Source organism: Pyxicephalus adspersus, chromosome 2, assembly GCF_032062135.1.
Source record: "Pyxicephalus adspersus chromosome 2, UCB_Pads_2.0, whole genome shotgun sequence".
Taxonomy (NCBI): domain Eukaryota; kingdom Metazoa; phylum Chordata; class Amphibia; order Anura; family Pyxicephalidae; genus Pyxicephalus; species Pyxicephalus adspersus.
The window spans coordinates 120,004,567-120,022,883 of NC_092859.1; the positions used below are offsets into that span (position 1 = coordinate 120,004,567).

Sequence of the window (18,317 nt, forward strand, 5' to 3'; positions counted from 1 at the left end):
AATATTGTAAATAGGTGGCATCTAGTGAACAAATTAAGAATGACAGCTGCTATTAAACCATTGTATTTCCAGGATAACTATAACTTCGGTTTACAGAAAAAACAACCTCTCTTCAAGGTTTTCTGTTGTATAATCCCATAATATACTATAATTCTCTGCTTCACGTGCTCTCTGGTAACTTTTTGTTTTTTTTGTCTAATGGAGGAATAGGGAATTAGAAAGCACATTGTTCTGTGACGCTTTTTAACTTTCAAGAATTGTTTAGAACACATTCTTGTTACTTGCTAGTCCCTTTGAGTTTCACTCTAAGGGCTCTATTTGTAAAACTGAGAATCAAACATTCCCTCAAACATTCTCTGGTGGGAATTTTCTAGGCCCATGTGTTTCAATGGCTTTAGGTAGGCAAAAATATTTTATCTTTTATTGACAGGGGTTGTTCATAATGAATGTGGTTATGACTATCAAAGATCAGCTTTAAACATCAGGTCCCATTCTAATGTAGTTAGCAGTGCCTAGGTGACCCAATGTCATAGATGTGTACAACGTGTTGGATTAGTTTATTTGTCAAAATTTAAATTAACAAGCTTTATGAAAAGTGGCATTTGTTGACTTCTGCTTTTAAGAAAGCTAAATTCCTGGCTGTCATACTAGTGCTTTATTATATTAAAAGTCACTGAAAATGCGGATGAAAGAATGTGCATAGCTTCCATCTTCATTTATTAGACACATCTTCTCCAGTATATAGATCACATACTTGTCTCTTAACCCAACACATGTGATCTCCATCCCCGCTGGAGAGTAATCTGCTTCATCTATCCACATGTAGGAGGGCAGGAGATGAATCTGTCCCTATCTCTGCAAATAGGAGTTAGTAACGCACCTGCTGCACTGAAATCTAACTCCCGGTGCCCCAAGCATGAAATATAGTTTGCTATTTTGGAAGCCACTGGCAAGTGCGAAAGAGTCTCATGGAGCCCCAAGCTCGTTAATCTTGAGTCAGGTTGAGAAAATAAGTGTCACTGAGAGTAGTGGGAGATTGCAGAAGCCAGAGACAGGGAAAAGGCAGACAAGGAAGGAAGAATGATATATGTCATTTTGCATATTCACTAATGATGTAGTCAAGACAAAGATAAAGGCTTCATTTGTAATTCCCTCTTCATTAAAGTACTCTTCAGTAATCAATCATCACGCCTCGAGTGTACATTACAATGGTCCTTCCATGGGAGAAAATGCTTCTTTTATTGTCCAATACTGGTGAAAGTTTGATTTTGAGAATCTGCATAAAGTTAAAACAGGTAAAGTTAAAACAAAACACGTTTACATCTTTACAAGTTACTGTAAAAAACGTATACTTACCCTTCTTACACATACCCTTCTATGAAGTCCAGTGACATTTTAAAATACTCTAAGGCCTTCCTACCTCCTTTCACTCCCATTTCACAAAGAACAAGCAATAAGCCCTGTTGTTAAGGAAATATTGCTAATAGTTGTCAGACCGTTCCTTGCGGTATACCTTTATGCTATAAACTTACTAAACTATCAAGGAGGACAACTATCAAGTACGTTGTAGACTTTTCATAAAGATAATATAATCCATGGATGACATTATCTGGTAATACAGTGTTTGCATGCTTGCAGTACTTTTTGATGTTCCAAATTTTTCCTGAAGAAGTAAAACCAGTGAAATACAACTAAACACAATTGAAACAAATGAAATTAAATTAGGATGCCTAGTGAATGTTTCTTCATGTACTCACTTTACTGTGTTTTGCAAATTGTATTGCATATTTCATGTATTTTTAATGTTTGAATAAATTATGGTTTTATTAAGAAAAATTATGGTTAATAGTAAATATAATGTAATGTGTGCCTTATAAGTCCTATAGTCTTTTGCTGATATAGGTACAATATGGATGTGGCATTATAATACTATAGTTTTTTCAACACTAGAATATTGATGAAGATGGTGATGGTAAGCTAGACAATCCTGGTATTCACTGCTCCAGATTCCAACTTTCACCCCACAGACACTAAGAGATGGGTCAGGGAGGTGCCAAGTAACTTTATTTTACTAATAAATGGTAAAATTACTTTTTTTTTTAAAGTTGGACGCTTGCTTGCCAGAAATTACCAATACACACATACAGTTTAGGACTGATTTAAGGTGCAGCAAATTTTTGCAAATTCCTATCTCACCTATAACTTACAAGTGCAGTATTTGTAGCAACATGGAATTGCCTTGCCATATAACTTTTGAAAATGTACATACGTTTTGTGTTTTTCAGAATTCCAATGGGAAAAATATTTTTTCCATAGGGTTCATCTATATAAATTGTAGAATTTGTGCATTCCAGTTCCATGCACTGATGTTGCTGTGTGCATTCATACTGTTTACTCTAATTTTTAGGCAAATACCCATGTATTGGCATAACAGCTATACTCTATTGTGGCATTGCAAATATCACACTTGATCAATCATCATTAGCATTTTGTTTTTACCTTGATCTCAAAATACTGTACCTAAAGTGTGATGTGAACATTGGGGATTGTGCGGATATAATGGGCCTGATTTAATAAAGCTCTCCAAGGCTGGAGAGGATACACTTTCATCAGTGAAGCTGGGATGGATTTCCTCAAAGTAATTTGCTATTTGCTAGAAAATGTTTTGAATCCTGGATCAAGTCCATTCCAGGTTTGCTGGCTCACCCAGCTTCACTGATAAAAGTGTATCCTCTCCAGACTTGGAGAGCCTTAATAAATCAGGCTCAATGGCACGAGAAGGATATTGGTAGGGTAGAAATGCTGGTCATTTTTCTAGTTACCTATCTTCTTTTATGGTTGGAACCCCAATGGATGGAAGACTGTTGGAGGGCCTAGTTAGCAGGACCAGAATACATTTCTAAGTATTCTTTCATAAGAAAGTGGTGCATGTTAAAATAGGAAGAATTACCAGAGTTTTTCTTTTTTCTCTGTAAAATTTGTATCCCTCCTCCATTTCCTGGGAACTTGTGAATCTGTTAGAAAGAAGCCTTGCAATGTGTCCTTTTTTCTTTAGGATAACTGACAGGTAATGTCTAAGTTAACTGTCTGCAAATGACATCAGAGTGAAGCAGTTTAAAACAGAGCTTTTTAAGCTATCGCAGTATAAAAGGTATTTATAAGCTCACTGCAGATAAAGTTAATCACACATATGGTCTAGTAAAGTTTACCAGAGATCTTACAAAGAAGAAGTCAGTCACCAAACATTGTAGTAATGAGATGCAAATGAACATTATCAGTGGCTTTTTCTTCATCTGTGCTGCTGAATTTACTCACAAGTAACAAGAGTTTAACAAGCAAGCCAAAAATAAATTATAGATCACTGGTGCCCAAATTAGTAAAAATTTTGGATTTTCTATCTTCTAATAAAACATGATACCTGTTGTAGTGTCTGGGTGTCTATTTTTTAAAAGTAAGTTATCATACCGTAAATGCACACACCAATTATAAGTAAACATTCAACATTCTGAGTTAGTAATAAATAGTAAAATATTTTTCAAGATATGTATATCATAATCTTGCAGTTTTACTATGTTTATTATTTGATTTTCATTTGATTTTCATAAAATGCCTACAACTTTGAAGATGCAAAATATTTTTGATTGTGATGCAAAACATATTTAGGACAAAAAACAGAAATCACGAGTATCCATTGATATTTTTGGACATATTTGTTAGAGCCACCATTTGCTGCAATTGCATTGTCTTTTACGGTACATATCTATTAGCTTAGCACAGTGTTTCTCAAACTTTTTAACATGGGGGATCTTTCAGGTCTTCAGGGAGCCCCAATATAATTACTATATCCACAGCTCATAATACATGAGTGTGGTAGTCAGTAGGAAGAATTCAGCTTATTTTTCTGGCCAGTGGGAAGAATGTCACCCTTACAGATAGCTAAAACGATCATTGGTATCAGTTAAACTGACCTGAGAGTAACAAACTGCTCATTGCTCAAGGCACCCCTAGCAACCTCTGGAAGAATCCTAGGGTTCCATGGAACACTTATTGAGAAACACTGATTTGGCATATCTAGACACTTGGGAAAATTTTTAAATATATTTCTCATTTCACTCCATATTTCACAAATGGGTGTTTTACATTTTCATTTTTTTGCATTCCAGTTTAACTTCGAAACAAACCAGAATTGGTCATAAATGTGTTAAGCTGCCACAGTTTTTTTTCTATATGTGGAACATATTCGAGGCTCCTTCTGCACCTAGGGAGTTGGCACTCCTGTGCTTACCTGGCAGCCTATTGCTATCATGGGGTGGCCAGCTGAAAAGCAAAAAAGATGTGGGGTACAGATTCAAATGCTGAGTAAGTTAAGATATATTTTGGTAAAATTTACTTAATAAAGTGACCCTGAGGACACTTGAAGAAGCTGGGGATGCCTCCTACTGAATAAAAAATACTCATTTACCATTGGGACCAGTACAGGTACACTTATACCTGCTTTGGTAAATATATGGTAAAATATATGTTTTACAAAGCTAATTAAACTCATTTTCACTGTCCATGGACATGCAATGATGCAATGAACTGTAACTGTTGCATGGGCTCATGAAAGACTATGAAACTCCCAGATCATGCACATGAGAATGTTTTTTTATTTTTATTTTAGTCATTTATATATTATGCAAACTGTGCATAAATGTAAAGGACTGATTTAAATGTGTAAAATCACAAGAATACTAACAGTATATCGCTTTAAACAACTGTTTATAATTTTATTCTGTGTTCTTGATGCAAAGCTAGAGCTTAGATTACCATACTACTAAAGCTCCTGCACTGCATAACCGTTCACTTTTTTATTTTTCTGAATATATTCTTGGTTTTTATAATTGCTATGGTTTTGATAACCTTTATTTCATTTTCACCTTTGTTTTGCAGCTATGTGAGTAAAATGCCCACCGATAGTTTGCTTCAAATTAAAGTGTGACAATTGTTTGGAAAAGGACTGGATGTTATTTTTACCTTGGGGCATAAGAAGTGTGGTCATGATGTGGGCACAGGTGCGTAGATCTACTGCCCAGGTAAGCATGAATAAGCAGGGATTTATTCTCTACATGGGTATAAAGGGCCTAAGGAAAAAAGGCCGGCAGGACCAGACTGTTCTCAAGCCAGTGAAGCAACTGCTCCTTATAAATAGTTGAGGAATGTTTAATAAGAACAGTCACAGAGCCATCTCCTGGCCACTTCTAGTAGAGAATACATATTCTGCTCTTACCGTCACAATAGGATAAAAGTTTGTTTCCATTAAAAAAACTTTAAGACTTGCCTTTTTACAATTTAGGGTAAAAATGGGTTTGTTCATCATTTTGTAATCTGTAAGATCTTTGGAAATGATAGATGCATGTTTTAGCCCATTTGTTTCAGATACACGTAGAGGAACTGCTTGCTTTTCTGTTGTTTCAGGAATAAATATACAACCAGAAAAATTCTATACCTTTGCTATGCAAGTACAAATGAAAGACTGTATTGATATCAATTTTCTTTACTCACTATTTATTATTAAAAGTAATTACTGGTTGCAGTAAGCTGCATTATATTTTCATACTATCAGAAATTGTACTTTAGAATACGTCTAAGAAAACAAAAAAGAGCACCAACAACACACTGGCACTGATTTATTAAAGCTCTAAGACTGGAGAAGATACACTTTTATCAGTGAAGCTGGGTGATCCAGAAAACCTGGAATGGATTTCTAAAAGTAATTTGCTATTTGTAAGCAAATGTTTTCAAACCTGGACCAGATCCATTCCAGGTTTGCTAGATTACCCAGGTTCACTGATGAAAGTATATTGTATCCAAGACACATGGAGAGCTTTAATAAACCAGGCCCATTTGGGGGCTCTTTCACAATTTCAAAATGAATGGCTCCAGGCACCACAGGTTAATACCGTTGCATGCTTTGCCATTGTGATTGCGGTTACATTGCAGTTCTTACAGAGGAGGAAAAGCAACCATATGGCCAGACATGACATTTAATTTTTTAAGAACTGTTCTACAAGCAGAAAAGCACAAAAGATGTGGGGTACAGTGTCAAATGCACTTTAAGGGAAAGCTGAACTGGCCTGCAGTCACCTGGAAATATTTGCTAATAAATAACGATGCCTATTTACCAATTACTATTAGCATCAGTACAGGTACACTGGTTCTGCAAACCACTACAACTATGTACAAACTTGTACATTAAATGGCTCCTAAACTAATAAAAGGAATGGAGGAGCTCAGCTATGAGGAGAGATTAGCTGAACTGAATCTATTCTCCCTTGAGAAGTGACGTTTAAGGGGGATATGATCACCCTGTATAAATATATAAACGGTCCATATAGAGAACTCTCCTCCCCATTATTCACTTTGGGATCATTACAAAGAACAAGAGGGCACTCTTTGCGTCTGGAGGAAAAGAAGTTTAAACTCCGGAGAAGGAGGGATTCTTCACTGTAAGGTCTGTGAAAATGTGGAATCGGCTCCCTAAGTAGTTTCAGCAACTACTATAGATTACTTTAATAAAAAGCTGGATGATTTCTAGAAGCAAAGAATATAACTGGGTATTAAGGCTTTAAAGTAAAGATAACAGAGGCCGTTAATCTAGGGAACATCCAATTGCCTCATGGAATCAGTAAGAAATTTTTTCTCTTGTTGGAGCAACTTGTACCAGGGTTTTTTGCCTCTGGATCAACTAAGTCTATAGGGTTTTATATCTGGGATATGTTTATTTCCCAGTGGTTGAACTTGATGAACTTACGGTATGTCTTTTTTCAACCTTATTTACCATGTAACTACCTATAATAGGGTCCTTAACTTTGGAAAATCCTTTTTTGCAGCTATGTATGTCAGTATTTACAGATGTACTTAGCACATTATTAACATCTTAACAATAGCTGAAAATATATTTATTAAATTATATTATGTGCTTGTGTGTCCTGTGAAGCAGTATAGAAAAAATGATCAGATACAGGGAATAAATGTTTTTTCCTTGTCCTAGGGCCTGAATATTAGTCAGAGGCAGGCATACCATTTGCACAGACTGTACAGCTGCACAAGTGCCCTATGGGATTTAAGGGCAGTTTACATGATACATAGTGGAGGCAGCTCCTTCTGTCACTTTTACCTGGATGGTCCTCAGTTCTAAGGAAGGTGAGAAGTGGGAAGCATTGTTCTTGATGTGCTAAGTGATCTCCCATTTTGTGCTACCCACTTGGGCAATGACCACTTTTTACTCCTTACCTGATCACTGACTGATGATGATGATGCTTGAACTGTCATCAGGGTTTACCTTTCCTCAGCCAATCACAGAGCACTGGAGGTGATGAAGGGGGAGACTTGTCCTCATTTACCCTCTAGTGCCCGGGGATCTCATACTGACAGGAGGATTCCCACGGCTGTGCTCAGAATGAATGCAGGCTTGGGAATCATCTTGTCAGTGTCACGGGCCATGGAGTCACATACTAGTTCTACAGTTCCGCTAGGGCTGCAAGAGCAATCAGGGGAGCAGAGCTGACAGCTCCGCTCCCCGGATTGCTCTTGCAGCCCTTGAGGAACTGTAGTACGTGTTCTTAGATAGAGAATCTCTATCCAAGAACAGATACTACAGTTACGCTAGGGTTGCAAGAGCAATGCTCCGCTCCCCTGATTGCTCTTGCAATTCTACACAGTAACAAAAATAACCTAAATTTTCCCCCCTATAGACTTTATTAGTGTTCGAGTTCGGCGTTCCATCACCCGAAAAATATCCGGCTATTCGATCGAATAGCTGCCGAATCGAGCACTGAGCTAATTGGCCAACACTGGTCCTAACCTGCATAATTATAACTAAGTACAGTGATACCTCGGCTAACATATTGCCCTGCTGACAAATTTTTCAGGTAACAATTTGTTTTTCACTGTTTAAGAGACTTGGCTAAAGTATATGACCTTTTATATTGTGCTTTTTACTATTTCGTTTTATTAAACTTATCTTTTCTATGGTCCTCATACAACATTCTTAGGCTAATTCTGCTCCAGTAACAGGCAAAAGATGAAGATGGTATTGGAAAAAAAAGTACATATCTTATCCTGTATGTATACAAGTAGTTAATACATTTTGTAATTGTATCCAGGATGCACACAGTGTGGAATACGGTATATGTTTGTTCACTTGGCTGTACAAAAAATACAGTAAATTTTGTTTTGCAATGCAGTACTGAGGGCCAAGTACCTAACCAGGTCATCCATCTGGACTGATTGTGCTCCATCTTTAAATCTACATTTTTTTCTCACATTGGACTAGACGCATGATTAAAAAAACAATTGTACAACTGTTCTGCATTTAGTACGTGGCAACCAATCAGATGATTTATTTGATGTTACCGGTTGGAAGATAAAAGGGAGAATCTATCTTACTGGTTAGGAACAAATCCTTAATGTTTTTTTTATTAACATTTTATATATAAGGTCAATATGAGGCCCATAATATTCTTTACAATATATAGAGAGCTAATCATTACATAACAAGATGTAGATGAAGGTTAGTTAGTTAGTTTTGTCCTTGGAGGTCTTTCTTATCTATAAACTAACAGCAACATATCAAAAATACTAACCCTATCACTGATTTACACAGGGCCACTTTACCTGCTGATCAGCACAATATTTTCTGGGAAGTAAGTAGGGGTGTTTTAATTTCCCAGAAGTAAATGATTTACCCTTTTCTTAGCAATAATAACATTTCCAGAACAATGTAAGAAATATACTATAATCCAATAAGAGATTAAATTGCTCAGAACAAAATCACACATGTAGATTGGCCATTAAAATGAACCTGTGAGCTCACCTTGCCTGATATGGTGTTCTCATGACCATTGGGCATTAAGCTCCTGGTACCCCTGGCTGTCTGCTTGCTGACTCAGCTAATCATCAGTATTTTCCTGATGCTATATTCCCAGTGTACAAATACCTGAAAACCTATTTGAGGCCAATTATAGTAACTCAAAACCTATGTTTCATTGATTTCATTTCTTTGATTGGCATTATGTGTTGTGATCCCTATCAAAATGTTTTACCTATAGATATTTTTTTTCAGGATGACAATGCCAACCCATTGGCATGAAAATGGCAGCAGAGCTGTCAGCCTAAACATGCGCTGTTGTGATGCCCTTCAGGTCCATAAAATAGGAAGCCCAATAGCCAATTAAAGCCGCTCCTATGGCAGACTGACTACACCCCTACTAATTGAGACCTAGGGTACTGGGGATGCCCGGTTTTTAAGAGAAGTTTGCAACATATTTAAAACAAACAATTTGCTTAATAAAACCATACACAGTAAACCCAATGCCTAAGACATTGGTAAAAAAGATTTAGGGCTTACAAACTGTTTAGGCAGAACGCTTAGGTAACAGATATACTCCCAGCCTAATGGACAGTGAAGGAGCATCACTACTCTGATAATGTTATTATTCTTCTTGAAGTACAAAAGCCTCAAACACCTAGCAGCACAAAAGAAAATTGATGAAACAACATATGTCACTGTCTGGTCCTTGATAAAGTAATTTGCATTAAGACAAGCATTAGACGTGACATGTAAGACAATGTTTGTCTGGCTTGGATATATTCTACTTTGTGTCCTAACAACAACAGCAGTGAGAATGTTACACCCATTCTTGTACCTCATTTCTCAGAATTGATCTTTAGAGTTTATTGTAGGATAAGAAGTTAAACCTGAGATGCCCTGATCACTGCTGTTCTTGGGACTTTACAAATGTTAGGGTATTACCCTGTAAATTTACACAATTGGTGTTGCTAGATGTGTCATCTATCAGCAATGTACAGTGCTAAAGAGCCTAGCTGGAGTTGTCTCACCTTCTCTTTGTCTTGCTTAAAATATAGGCAGCAAACCAGTATACAGACTGATTCAGGTATTTATACTAACTGCATTTCAAGTATATTTAATGCACATCTGGGTATTTGGTGGCATGCTATATACCTAGACTTAAGCAGCAGTCATGTAAGTAATAGTAATATTAAATAAAAATATGGACATGATGTTTTATTAATTCTTCAATATGATTTGTAGTCCAGAATGTAGGATTGTAAAGGCAAGACAATTTACTAAGAAGATCTAAGGGTTTAAGTAAATATTTATTCTTAGGTTTCAAACTTTGTGACTCATAATTCCCCATAGTGTCCAAAAGAGATATTTTAGTATAGAGCATGTAAATTAAAGCGTACCTAAACTCAACATTTTTACTTCACATAGAAGGGTAGACAACCCCTATATGTAAGGTAAAAATGTTAGTGTTTTTTTTAAGTGCAACACCCTTTTTAAAAAAAAAAAACAAAAAACAAAAAGGTGCAGCACCACTCCTTCAAGTCTTGATCGCCACGACAGAGCCTTCTGGGATACCTACGTCACTCATCCCGGGAGATTCTGGCTGCTCCTTCTGCGCATGCCTTGGATTTCGGGAATTCCAAGAAGGGGCATTTTTCTCCTTGGGGAAAGAGATGCCGGTCTCACGCATGCGCCGATCAGCTAATGTTAGTCTCTTTTTTTATCCCCCCTTCACAACGGGTACATAACCCGATCTCATACCTGCGCAGTGCGAGTTTGGGTGGCAAAGAAAGAAGACCGAAGAAGAAGACATAAGTGTAGACTGAAGATCCTGTCCAGGAGGACACGGGACCGGATCGTAGGAAGGACCACCGCCATCGGGGTTATGTGTCATTTTTTGTTTTTAGTTGCGTTCTGCTTTAATGTGACCTACTACCAGACCAGAATATTTATACCTGCAATAAAGGCAAGCAGTTTTCATTTCTTTGTCATTTTTAGAGGCAAAAGTCATCATATTCATCTACATCTATTTTGAGTATCCAATCATCTCTTAAAGTTGAAAAATCATAAATAAAAATAACACTTACCTTTACTTGCAAAGAGCCATCGATCCCTCCACAATTCGTTTCCAGTTGGTCCTGCACCCCTTCTTCTTTCCGGCACAGAGGAACCATCCATTCTTCTGCTTACAATACCCGATCTTGCTCTGCATAGATGTGAGATTGGGTGATGTTTACTCCTGAAGATGTAAAAAAAAAAAAAGTTACTAGGGCGTTCCTTGAGCAATGAGCAATTTGTGGCTCTCAGGTCAGTTTTAGAGACACCAATGATCTTTTTGGCTATCTGTAAGAGTGACATTCTTCCCAATGGCCAACAATTCTTTCTACTGTCCACCACAGTGGTCATATTAGGTAGCTTGAGAGTATTAGATTTTTACAGAACAAAAAAATAAGTAATTAATATAACAGTTCCATTCTACTAATGTAAAGTGCAAAAAACTTTATTTATATAAAAATAATATTATTACATATTATATTAATATGAAATCTCTCTTCTATTATCAACATTTGCTCTATCTCTGCTACTTCCTATAAAATATTGATATGTATATAAGCATACTCATATATTATAATTATTTTAGGATGCTTTCATATTTCCATCTCACTTTACTTTCCATCTCACATCAATTTAGAAGAATTTCATTTTTACATATTTTTGCTTCCTCATATTTCTATTCTAACCATACAAAACACATAAAGTAAATGTTACTTTTTGATATTACCTTTATTTTATTTCTGCTTCATTTCGATCCTGTTTTGACAATTTTGTTTTCTTCCTTCAATATCTGTTTTCACAAGGTATATTCTCTTCAACAGCACAAACAATAATCCATTGGGTTTCCATGATTCGGTCTGACAGGATGCTATCAGTCTGTAAGCTCTAAAGCTTCTCAGAGCTGATTAAATGTTACCTCTCTAAATTTTCTGGCTAAAAGAGAACTTAAGCCAAAGGGCAGAAAAGACATATAGCAATATCATAAAATGGTTATCTGGAACATCCATTGCATACCACATGCTGTGTATCTCACTTTTTTGTACTTACATTTAAACCTCCATGAAAAGAAAAAGGAAAAATAATAATTTTTCATTATATTTGTAGTGTCAAACCACACCAAAGGTTTTGCTATTTGTACAATATAAAATAATATTCTGAAATGTTTTAGAAATATTAAAACATATTAATCATAATATATACTATAATAAAACTAAAAACATGCATGTAATTCTGTATTTGACCAAGAGAGGGCACTATTGCCTTTTTAAGATGAAAAGATTACACTAGGAAAATTATAAAAATTTTAAACTAAAGCACCAACTTAATCTAAGACATCAAAATTAATAACATAAACCACAATACAGACTCTTCAAATTGTGTCCATAGTTTCATTTGTCTATTTGTAAGTAAAGAATTATATTGGTTTGTAATGATGGGTTTTGATGTTTGTATATGCTAAAAGTTTATATGTAAAAAAATTGTGATTTGTATGCACTGTTTTATTTAGTAGCAGAAGAGATAGTGCAAAATGGAACAGTTATGCCAAAAAAAACACTAAAAAGACAGCAAAGACAGCTCCCAAATTTTCCTTCATACACCTGTGACAGAAAAAACGATTACCTAAAAGTAATTTCTCCTTTTATACAAGAGGGTCATCTGTATAAATAAATATACTATATACGGTTAAGATGCATGTGCAATACTTTGATCCTGTGAGTATATTTCACTAACTCCATTCATAAAATAAATTTTTCATAATTAAAATAAAAAGTTTGTGATTGGCCTAGCAGAGATGATGCATCAGTTAATAAAAGCTGTGGCTTTTACTGTTTCAGCACCAAAGTACAGCTCAGATTTGCTAATTTGCTAGATTTCCCAATGGAAAAGATGGGATTATGGTAATAGAACAGGGTGGTTTAACAAATTTCACACCTCCTGGTAGTGAAGTCATCAGTGTGCTTGATCAGAGTCTGGTAGACCTGATGAAGCAGCTGTCAAACGTCTTTAACATTACAAAAACATTACTACCGGTAGTTGAATGTGACTAACTACTACTAGATATACAATGACCTAGAGAAATTAGAACCACAATAGAATCATCTGTAGAAAAATAGGTTTTCTAAAAATACACTGCATCAATACATTTAAGGGGATTTGAAGAATTAACTTTTAATTTTACAACTAATATAAAAAGTTTAATATGTTGCTAAAGTTGACAAACCTTCACAATGAAGAAGGCAATGCTAACCACAGGAAACAATTTCTGCATGTTAAACAGATCAGAAATAGAGGTGCAAGGTAAGCAGGTCCAGAAGTGGGTGGACAGGTTTGTAAGATCAGGAAGGAGAATATAGCGAGCAAATCATGTATAAAGAGTTCCAAGGGAGCAGAGAGATAAAGGTTGGGAAGTGCAGGAGGATCAGGCACAAGGAGAAAAAGGGAGTCAAGGATGAGCAGATCAAGGAGTAGTAGGTAAAGCTATGCCCAGTTGTCAAATAATGGTACATGTCAGATAGTATCAGTACATAATTTGCACACTAAAAATCTGACGTGTACAGTAGTTCCCTGCCATCATTCATTAATCCGTCATGGTTGATTGATGAACAACCAATTGGGAAAAGTCCCTGTGCATTTCTATGGAAGGAAGCACATCAGGGTGCTACTAGCTCCCTTTCTCCCCTCTCCTTAGAACAGAATGGTGCTGTGTGTACAGTACTTGTTTATTCATCTGTCACAAAAGATTGTTTCCAGTGATAATCCTCTGATGTCCATCAGACTTGTGTAAGCGGTTTAACGAATAGAAGATTGGTGAGAAGGAGGGACAGATGAGCTAATCAGAGCCTAGAAGGAAAGAATTGGGAAGAAAAGGTGAAGGATTAACAGATAAGGGAGCGGATGGGTAAGAGATCAGAAAGCAGACTAAGAAGATCAGAAACACAGAAAGGTGAGCAGATCTAAGAGAAGAAAAGATAGATGAGCAGATCAGGAAGAATGAGCAAGAGTGAGCAAAATGAGAGAGAAGACTAAACCAACATTACATAGACTTTGGGGCTGCAAGCAAATATACAGTACTTATAGAACAGGCCTGGTATTACCATCAAATGGCAGCTCCAAACTTTGCCACTGGTAAGGCTTCTAAAGATTTGGCAGAATATTTACCTAATTTTCAAGTGTATAAATACCCATTAAAAAATAATGCAATATTATGCCATTCACAAGTCTTCTTTAAAGGTTTCATATTGCTATATTTTCACCTGGTAACCCTGCCCTTACATACCTACATCATACCCCTTTTTTCCACAAAAGGAACCTGAACAGAGATGATAAAACTCCAAAACAAGTTATGGGCTTAATACACATTGCATTTTGCATATTGCATATATTGCAGGAATAACAAGCAGGTATTATTATTTATTTGCACTGTTTGCACAAATATAGAAAAGGAGCAAATAAAAAAAATTGTCAGGCTTTACGAATACTTTAATTCTATCCTTTTGCAAAAATGATCATTTGAACCTAATATTTTCTTGACATTTATGAAAAGGATAACATACAATAAAGGTGCCTTAGGATGTAGGCAAGAGCTACACACTCCTGTGTCTTCTTAATCCTTTCCTTCTGCATCTATGTAATTCTTATGTCATTTCCGCATTTCCTAAAAATTGTGACCTATATATTTTGTAAGATGAGATTCACCATTTCAAACTATATCATTAGCTTCCTCCGAAGATAATTGTGCATCGACAGCGTGGAAGTGCCAAGATAATTTTTCCAGTGTTTTGTGAGTGAGATCTCTATGGCCCTGTTAAATACAAATGGGCAAATGTTCGTGCTGAAAACTTTCACTTTTTTTGAAAACTTTTCACTTTAATTTAATGTCAGGGTGCAGGTACTGAGAGTTCAACACTCTTGTCATCCAAAAATGTTCCCAATCCCCTACCACTGTTACAGTTTTATTGATGGTTGGTATCTTCCCAGTGTTGGTGCAATTGAAATAATTAAGTTCCTTAATGGGGTAGTAAAATGCCTCTCTGGCACTGATGATAAGGACAGTCATTCAGGCCATAGAGAAATTGTATAGGTGCTGCCACCTAAACTTTTTATCTTTATTGGCGGTTTGACCTCTATGTAATGCCACTTGTTAATAAATTTGTGGCTTTGCCCTTTTCCAATTAATCCTGGAGATGCATTTGCTACTTAGCAGTCATGTACACATGTGGATCTTGAGGCATATATATGAAGTGTTTTCCCATAACTAACTACACATATGCACAACATTCCTATTTTAAATTAGTTGAAATACTTTGTAAAAAATAAATCTTTTGATTATAAAAAAATAAAATAATGTCTTACTGCTGAGTAAGTCAGTAATAATAAAAAGAATAATCTTTATTTTGCTAAGGTTATGTTAATATAAACCATAACAACTTTAAAGTGGTAACATTAAGGTTGTGCCCATGGGGAAATACACTTGTTTTATATACAATAATAGCCTTTAATTCTTGTGTGCTGAAGAAACACATTTTCAGAAATGTCAGTGGATATTATAAAAGCCATTAATCATATAAATGTGATCGCTCACTGTGCAATCATTCCATCAATGTGTCTGGCACATAAAGAGTTATACCATGCCACTCCAAATAAGAGCTGGAGAAAAAAGCAATCATGATGCAGTGAAGTGGTTAAGCACTATCTGACAGCGTTGTATGTTGTCCTCGAGCTACAGATCTGACAGCTTAATGAATAGCCCTGGATGGTAATTAGCAATAGAGATGCTAATAATGAAATCTATTACAAGCGCAACTGCAGAGAGCGAGAGGGAGCATGCCAGGGGAAAGAAAATGGGGGAAATGATGAGGGTCTGAACACAACCCTGCAAAAAGCAGGACAAGAGCATTGCCAGGAAGAGATGTAGAATATGTGAGAATCATCAAAATTCATGTAGCAAGGAATGTAGATATATTATACAGGGTACAGTTGGTCATTGTGCTAAATGTTTTAACTTACATGTATAAAGAAATGTAGATTATCAGACAACTAAAAATCTGAAAAAAACAGTGCTGTGTGTTATAGTCATGTTAAAAAAAACAGTGTTGGTGCTCTTTCAAAGTACATTTACTCCGGTATTATCATAACTCTACAACAGATGATCATAGAATAACATGGATGGGAATTCCTCACCTTTGCTGGAACAAATTCTCCTTCAGGTTCCTTATGTCCTGACCACATGTTCTAAGATCCCTGAAATGTCCCTATTGTTACAGGAATAGTCTGTAATCCACCAGAACTTTCCGCCAAAAAGTTAATACCTTGATGACTCCAGCATCCACTGTATGGCTGGACATTTACTTTTCACTAATAAACAGCTTCTCTCTGCTGGGGTTACTTTCCAGCTAGGTATGCTACTGGATGTCCTTTGCCAATAATTCCCTGGGACAAGACTGCTCCTAAGCCAATATTCGGCATATGCTGGTACAAGGAATTCTTCACAGAAATTGAGGTTGGGGTTGGTTGACACCAGTCCTTCACATAATATTGTTATCTGTTCGTTCCAATAGTGGAGAATCCAGAGGAAGGTTCTACCCTATTATATAGGCCCAGGCCCAGCTTTAATTGCTTTAGTCTTGTGAAATATTTATTTTATGACCCTCTTTTCTCTTCTATCCAATACTATAGCCCAGGTAATAGGCTTCTTTCAGCTCTATTGCACATTTTTTTCAAATTGGTTGCTAATTGGCCTGACAAAACAAAGAACTGCATAGACTTTATTTAGGTGAGAATCTTTTAAAGGTAAAGAATGGTAACCTACCTGGCAGAACCCAACCATTTAATAACTAAGATACCAAGGGAATAGTATATATATCAGATGTTTTACTTTGGTGTAATTGCCCCAGAAAACTCAGGCTGCCACTTGGCATAGGGATACTTCTTGGAACCCAAAGACTAACATACTTTGTACCTATTCTGAAATGTTTTTTCTTTAAGCTTCGTGTACCTGTACCTGAGGTATGAACTGTACTTGAGGCAAATAATATTAGTCAGCCTGGTAATTCAGACAACACGTCTAAGTTTTTTTTCAAGAACATTGTGAGATTTATAATAAGGCCCTGCTGCGAGGTAAAATACCAGGTAAAATATAAACCAAAATTTAAATCCCAATGGGGCCTCACTGACACGGAGTGAGACCACCGAGACTGGACTGACAGAGACTGGGACCACCGGGGCCTCACTAACACAGAATGAGACCACCAGGTACCACAATGAAAGCGACTGGGACCTATTATGAATGTACAGAAACTGATGCCGCTGACTACAAAGATAAGACTTATTTTTTTAAGAAATTATAAATATAAGATAAGTTTACCAATAATGTGCCCCTAAAACAAGTACAGCCACAATTCAGTGTCTTAGGCAACAGAAAAACATCATCACACATACCTCTAAAGAAAAAACATAAACATGGTAAAACAATAAAAGAGAATAAAAGCACATAGTATGTTACCAAGAATGCTTGCTATCAATTGGTATAAATTCATTTTATTGTTAACAACAAACAAATTCCACTGATATGCAGATAACATTGCTTACCATGTGTATGTAGGAAACCACCATCCTGCCAGCCACTGCCTCATTGAACATTGTTAACATTTCTAGCAGACGGAATGTTAGAACGAATTGCAAATTTAAAGCATCAGCTGACTCTTTTATATATTCTTCTTTCTTTTTTACTTTTTTAAATTTTGGATTGCTATATAGCGGCTAAAGAGAAAGAAAAAAAAGATAAAAATCGCATAATTTTTTACATGACTGAATTTGGTGCACATTGTCTAGATAAAGATAACCTCCTTTCTGCTGCTGACAAGAAAAAAAACCCAGATTGCTAGCATTGAATAGAGGTGCTTAGTATTTAAGGATACTACATGCATAAATTCATTTATGCTCTTGCTATTTCCCATTGCCTGCGGGATTTTATTTTGTTGTTTGTTGTCTTTTTGTTCCGAGTGATTTCACCGCAGCTGTTGCAATGTACATCTGTTGTACCCAGGGGCACAAAAAGACAAACATAATCACCAGGGACTCACAATAGTGTAAGGTTTGTAGATACTTCTATACTGGCATCACAAAATCACATATGTCTCCTTATGGAGCAAAATAGTCTAATGTAGATGTTGATGTCTATGGTATTTCAATGCAGCATTTTCATGTGCACAAAACTGCATCAACAGTGCTGGAAAGACTGCATGATAACAAATGGTTGTAACCCAATAGACAAATTTGTAGGATGAAAAAGTGGAGCTGTTTTCCCAGCATCTAGTGAGATTTTAGTAGCTAGAAGCTACTTTAGAAGCTAGCATAGCTTTTGTGGTCAGTATTATATACAATGTGGAATACATTTATGTTAATAACTGCA

The 18,317-nt window shown here is 36.2% G+C and overlaps 1 long non-coding RNA gene across 2 annotated transcripts; it reads right to left on the reverse strand.

Moving 5' to 3' along the window:
- Nucleotides 1-690: 690 nt before the first annotated feature.
- LOC140324353 (uncharacterized) lies at nt 691-17,763 on the reverse strand. 2 transcript variants are annotated; one of them, XR_011919528.1, is made up of 4 exons: nt 17,495-17,763; nt 11,634-13,747; nt 10,939-11,090; nt 691-1,276 (listed from the first exon to the last, which is right to left on the reverse strand). It is a non-coding gene; the product is annotated as an uncharacterized lncRNA (long non-coding RNA). The 2 variants fall into 2 exon arrangements; XR_011919527.1 differs by lacking the exon at nt 17,495-17,763 and having other exon boundaries at nt 11,634-15,083.
- Nucleotides 17,764-18,317: the final 554 nt, after the last annotated feature.